Raw genomic sequence first — 7109 nt, 5'->3', positions numbered from 1 at the left:
ATATACATATATATATATATATATATATATATATATATATATTATATATATATATATATACATACACACACATATATATACATATATTAAACTGAAAAGCATATATGAATTAGATTTATGCATTTGGGCCATATGGCCCAGCGTTGAGGCCAATGAGGCCATTCAGCACCATGGTGCATTGGGAAAAGCTCCCCTGTTATACCATGAAGGAAAGGTCAATATGTTAGACAGTGAGAGGAAAGAAAGAAATCTAGAACAGAAGTAAAGTAAAAGGCTAAACAGCGGCTGTAGCGAATACCCCTAAGTAATGCCTACAGTTCACCGGCAATGAACAGACATATCCGTGCACGACATGTCTGCGTAGTGTAGTGTTAGAATAATTTTACTACTTTTTTAATCGTATCATTTTCTTTTACACTTTTCTCCCCTTTAGATAATGCAACATGAGAAGGGAAGATCATTGTTTCTCACGGCAGGTGACAAGGAATGAGGTACATACCTAGCTAGAACCACGCCTTTCGTCTATCCCAAGTAACTCTGGATCGAACCACTGGCCTTGAACACGACTCAAATGCTCTGTGACAATAGTATCAATTCATTCATACTTTGTCTGAATATTGAATTGAAAGACGTAACCTTTATGGAAAGCAATAATGGTAATGCGATTCCAATGCTGACATAACAATTCTATGAATGGTGTCATGTTTAAAACTAAAATAACATTAATGGGATTACAACTTCATAAAATCAAATCTGTTAAAACTATAAAGTAAAGTCAGAGGTACTATGACTACAGGTTACATGACATCAGAGTAATAACATCGCTGATGGTAATGTATTTTAATGATTAGGAGTTTAGTATTACTAAAAATAAAAACTTGTATGAAATTGTCATTTGAATATGACTAATAATCAGGCAACAGCATAATCAAAATATCATTACTAAGAATAAAGGTAATGAAAGGTAATATTACATAAACGTTGATAATGAAGTGATTTCATTCTAAATAATTACTATGACATGCAATAATATAATAGAATTACGATATTACTGGTGTCAAGGCAATTCTTTAATGAATACCCTCTAACTTAAAAATAAAAGCATTTCAAGGAAAAACTCGACAATAGATAGATCATTACTAAGAAGATGACACTATCAACATTTTGATCATCACTTTTACTGTCCATCTAAATTTATAAAAGAACGAAGATGAAACCATATAGCAATAAACCACAGCACAGAGAGAGAGAGAGAGAGAGAGAGAGAGAGAGAGAGAGAGAGAGAGGAGAGAGAGAGAGAGAGAGAGAGAGAGAAGCATAATGTGACGGCGTACTTAGTCATAACGGTTCTTATCAGTCCCAACAAAAGATCTAGATAAGACTTAAAACGACACAATGGGATTTTGTCTCGTTACTGATGAGCGTTGCCCAAGACTCATGCCAATGTAGGTAGAAACAAAAATAACAAAACGATCATATTAATAATCTTAGTAGGGAGAAGGAGAAGAATTTAAAAAATCAATAATAAAGAATTTTCTAGAAATTTATTTGTGATATTTATGAAAACTCTAAAATCATTTTTTGGAGTGTAAGTTAGAACACCAAAGATATTTCGTTGAATATATCGCAATAACTCTGCACCATTTATTAACTTTTTTATCGGAAGTATGGATATTTCTTTTTGCTTGGTTGGATCTAAAATGCCACAATAAAAAAGGGAAATAAGAAATAATCATAACAACGAAGATCTCATCGCCCCTACGCCTATTGACGCAACGGGCCTCGGTTAGATTTCGCGTCGTCTCTATTTCGAACTTTTAATTCAATACTTCCCCATTCATCACCTCCTACTTCACACTTCATAATCCTCAGCCATGTAGGCCTGGTTCTTCCAACTCTTCTAGTGCCTTGTGGAGCCTAGTTAAAAGATTGGTGTAGTTAAAAGATTGGTGAATTAATCTCTCTTGGGGAGTGCGAAGAACATGCCCAAACCATCTCCATCTATCTCTCACCATGATCTCATCCACACATAACACTCGAGTAGTCTCTCTTATAGTTTCATTTTTAATCCTGTCCTGCCATTTAACTCCCAATGTTCTTCTGAAGGTTTTGTTCTCAAATCTTCTTAATCTGTTGGAGATTGTTTCATTATCATACCATGACTCATGTCCTTACTGTAAGACATATCTCACTAAAATGACATATAGCCTGATTTGCATGTGTAATTTCAAGTGATGATACTTGGGTACATTAATTTGGAATATGAAATCATGCACATGACTGAAAAGATAAATAAACCATTAATGATATAACGACAAGTTTCTAGTAGTAGTGGTAGTAGCAGTAGAAGAAGAAAAATAGGAAGAATAAGATTTTATCACATCTGATTGATTATATAAACATACATAAAATATGAAAGAGTTGGTTATTATTTATGAATCATAATGAATTTTCAATGCTCTTGTTAATCAATAAAACACCTGCTCTAGGTTTGTTTCCTTTTACAATAACATAGAACAAACTGTTGATATTGCAATAGCATACTATACTTGCATGTAACTAATATTCAAACAACGCAAACCGGTATGTTCGTGTGATGAATATCTAATGACCTCCCAATAACAATAAAAGAATAATTTCAACAATGTAGCGGATATAATTGTATATCCACGATAAGACCAAATGTCGATGGGTGTATGTATTTTGATTTTATAAGTAACTCACAGTTGAAATTCTTAAAATGACAGATGTATTTATCAAGCAAAACGCAATTGGATTACATAAATTAAACCAGATGGAGTTCTCTAGTTAAAATAATTTGGATTCAATGAAATAAACACAGGTGGATAAATGGGGTTAAACGCATATGTATTTCATATGACAAACGTAAACGGATTAATAAACTTGAACGCAAGCGTATTTAATAAAATAGAGGGATACGCTTCTCTAAAGCTAGGTATGGATGACTTTCTCAAGTTAAATACAGACAGATTTCTAAGGCTGAGTGCAGTTGTTCAAACACCAAACAGACTTTTAAGGGAGTGCCTCAAGTACCGGTATTGCTTCATAAAATATGCCGTTTACAATATCTAATTACCATAAACTTTAACGAGTCTGCAGGTCTTCTTTTTATTTCCCCCTTTCTGAGATTACTAAATGAAGCTCTCTCTCTCTCTCTCTCTCTCTCTCTCTCTCTCTCTCTCTCTCTCTCTCTCTCTCCGAACAAAATAAATTTTGAGCGATACAAACTCTGTCAATACCAGTTCTATTATGATATGATTGAAAAAAAGGAACCTAAAAAATACTCCTCGTTACCACTGGGTTATATCTTTCGTCTTCAATTCAAATACCCCCCCCCCTCCCCCTCTCTCTCTCTCTCTCTCTCTCTCTCTCTCTCCTCTCCTCTCTCTCTCTCTCTCTCTCTCTCTCCTAGTATAAACAGGAGTTAGCTGCCAACACGTGCAATTTACACACACAAAAAGTTTGACCACGTTAGGAGAAATCACAAGCAGGTGACCACTTCAGCTGCTCTCTCGAAGAGACCATGCCCCTAGAACCTAGCAACCCAAGAACCCTTTCGGGAGGGCGGTGCCCTCCTCCTCCTTTGCCTCATCTTCTCCGTCATGTGGGTGCGGCGAGCTGATGATAGATGGGTGGCGAAGATGGGGTGGGGCTGGCTTAAGCTACAGGGGTATTTTTGGCATGAGGGTATATAGCATGAGAATCGGTGCCAATGAGAGAGAGAGAGAGAGAGAGAGAGAGAGAGAGAGAGAGAGAGAGAGAGAGAGAGAGAGAGAGACCCGGATGACGAGGAAGGAAGAAGGGGCTGGGGCACAGGATAGGGGTACCGGTGCTCTTGATGAGGTAGAGGTGGGTATTTAGGCCAGGAAGTGAAAAAGGGTTAGAAAAGATTATGGAGACTGAAAAATGAAATGCAAATGGGAAAACAAAACAACGATTGGAAAGGAGGAAAAAATTGGAATCAAGCCCATGAAGACAGCATCTAAAATGAAAACTAATTGTAATAGTTTGACTAATGAAACAAAGGAAAACTGTCAAAAAGAGAGTGCTTGTTAAAAGTGAGAAAACTGCAAGCGGTGAGAGAGAGAGAGAGAGAGAGAGAGAGAGAGAGAGAGAGAGAGAGAGAGAGAGAGAGAGAGAGAGAGATAGTGTGGAACAGGTGAGGATGTGGGAAAAACACTTGATAAATGAAGCAATCGTGAAAAAATCTTATAAGAGAAAGAGCAATGTTGGAGGTAAGGATTTATTGGTATATTTATTAGAACCGGGTGAAAGACAAAATCGAGTCGCTTTAAAATTAGAAAATAATTCCTAAAACATCCATGTAAATAAAGTCTAAGTTTTAAAATGTCTAATGTCATATAAAACTAAGGGTAATATTAAAATGACGATGTAAAAAATCAGAATATTTGGTTTCAAGATGTACGAAAAATCAGATAGGTTACAAAATACGAAATTAGCAAAATGTGAGAATAAAATTACAAATAACAAATAAGAAAGAGAAACATAAGCAAAATCATGAAGTGTAGAGGAAAAGAGAGCATAATTATAAAACGAGAGAGAAATAAGTAAAAATAAAACATACTGCAAGAAGAAAACGATCATGACCAATATTTCTCGGTAAGTCTAAAATAAACCAGCGAACGAAATCACTACTATTTTAAAATGCTTAAGAGTGCTCAGTAGAAAACACCAATGGTGACAGCTGACGTTTACATTTTTCTTCTTCACTTATTCTGCAGCCTCTGCTTCTTCAAAGTAATAGATGAAAGATATGTTTGTCCCAATTAACACACTTTTCGCAGCCAGAAAAGAGCGCTCAATGTGGCTTTTCGCATTCAAGCTAGCGACTCTTGTCTTGACGTAATGTTGCAAGCAGGCCTCATTTGTTAAAAAAGAAAAAATAAATTGACCGGGGGATTGATTTCATTACTTCCTTCCCATTCATCTTCAAACTTAGAAGCTTCAAAACATAGTTATCCTAAGTCTTTTGTTCGGCAATAAAGCAGTTAATACACCACTGATTCCGATGAGCATAAACAAAATTGGTAAACAATATCTTAAAAGGAAACACTTCTGACCTAGCAGCTTCTCTGAACTGGTTCCCTTTCGTCAATATGATATCATCGATTTAAATTCTCCAGAATCTTAGAAAAAAAATAGTAAAAACAAAAGAATTCCTCAACCTAAACTAAGACTATGTTGGTAAGCTTGAAGTGAGGCAAGAACCCGCTTTTAGTTTCCTAAAATATACTGGCCCAATTATCCAACTTCCTATAAATCCTTGTCTCTTGTAGATATACCGGTACGAGGTTAACAGGTTATCAAGTCCATCTCCATTCGATTCTTATTTATCTAAATATCTCTCTAACTACCAGGATATCAATTTTTTTTTCATGATTCCCTTTATTTCAAGACAGTGGCGTTAGGATTAGCTTTCTAAGGTAACGAACCTTGAATTGCCCGCAGCAGATGTCGCAAAATCAACTACGCATCATCGGCTGATGTAAACAAACACGGCCAATATTCAGTAAGCATATAATCAAACCAGGAGTTACTCCAACCTGAAAATTGTTGCTGCATCGTAGAGACTCTGACATTGATCCATTTGGTACGCTAATATTGCAACTGGTAGTCTACAATGCACGAGAATTCGGGAAATTCTACCACAATAAAATAAAGATAAACGGTCATTCAAGTTTTTTGTCGAAGACATCAGCCAAGGCGAAGGGAGCCATCGAGAAGGAAATATAGGATCAATTCCATACATTTTGTGAAATCTAAAACATTCTTATTCACTCCATCGCTTAATGTTGCCTTTTATATTCTTACTGTTTTAGATTATGCTCTCAGAATTTAATCAATATTACTTACTTGACTGGACCATTGAGTTTAATGAATTTATAAAGAGATAGTCTATTTATTATCAACTTTACAAATAGCTACTTTTAGCAGCCATGATTACAGCATTTCAATCCAAGCGATGGCGATGGCAGACATTGTAATTTTGGGTCAGTTTCATGTATTTCGTAAAGTATTTATTTTTTTTCTATAGATGTGAATCTTGCTTTGGTTTTCACTTTGTTGTTACTTCTGGTCAGCCAAGTCAGTTTTACATAGGCTGCGCCGGTGCAGTTTCTGTTTTAGAGGCTTTTGGTCCGCGGTAACATTTAGAGGAGATTACCTGCCCCATACCATTTTAACCCTGGTTATGACCCCATAGTCATCTGATTAATTAATCAAAAGATCATCCAGTTCTCGCCTCGTCAATATGCTGCCGATCACACCAGAACGAACGTTTTAGACAAGATAATTTTTGGGTCATTCATTTTCTCATATTCTCAAATCCATATGCACGCTTGACAATCCTTTTTTTTTTTTTGCTAAACGTTTAGAATGTCACTAAAAATTGAATCGTATTGTATGCTTTCTAAAATAAAATAAAAACATTTACATTTAATCTTGCCGTGTCTTTTTACTTTTGCTCTATCCTCTAGAATCTGTAAACTCGACGTGTAATCTCCTGTATACATAGTTGACAAAAGAAACATTTAAACATCCTTTTATGGCATTATATAAATGTAAATACAAAAGCATCAACGATGTCATAGCTTTCCAGGAGATTATAACAATGACTACATCTAACATACACAAAACATAAAAAAAAAAAAAGCCATAGAAAAATGTTCTATATATTATATCATACATTCTCTCATATTCAATGGGGGTGTAGCTCAGTGGTAGAGCGCTCGCTTTGCATGTGAGAGGCCCCGGGTTCGATCCCCGGCACCTCCAGTGGATTAATTCCACTGTACTTTTTACGTGGTGAAATGGAGCAGCAGTGATTTTACGTGTCCTGAGAACCTTAAGTTTTGATTTGGAAAAATAATAAACGAGAATGCGATGCTGATACGATACGATACATCCAAGACCTTGGCTATCGATTATTCAGGCGTTGCTCACGAGTGATAACATTACGTTGATCAATATAAATACAAACAGTATATTATGAAATGCGAGATAAGTGCATTCATTACAGTGTGAGAAGTACGTGAAAACAGATATAACAATAAGCTTGTTTTTTTCGC

The 7109-nt window shown here is 35.7% G+C and overlaps 1 non-coding gene across 1 annotated transcript; it reads left to right on the top strand.

Annotated features, from left to right (window-relative positions):
- The first annotated feature begins 6744 nt into the window (after positions 1-6744).
- TRNAA-UGC (transfer RNA alanine (anticodon UGC)) lies at positions 6745-6816 on the top strand. Its single transcript has one exon. It is a non-coding gene; the product is annotated as a tRNA-Ala (tRNA).
- The last annotated feature ends 293 nt before the right edge of the window (positions 6817-7109 follow it).

This window comes from Palaemon carinicauda, chromosome 15, assembly GCF_036898095.1.
Source record: "Palaemon carinicauda isolate YSFRI2023 chromosome 15, ASM3689809v2, whole genome shotgun sequence".
Classification (NCBI taxonomy): Eukaryota; Metazoa; Arthropoda; class Malacostraca; order Decapoda; family Palaemonidae; genus Palaemon; species Palaemon carinicauda.
The sequence above is the reverse complement of the archived record's forward strand: the minus strand, read 5'-3'. Positions and strand labels throughout refer to the sequence as shown.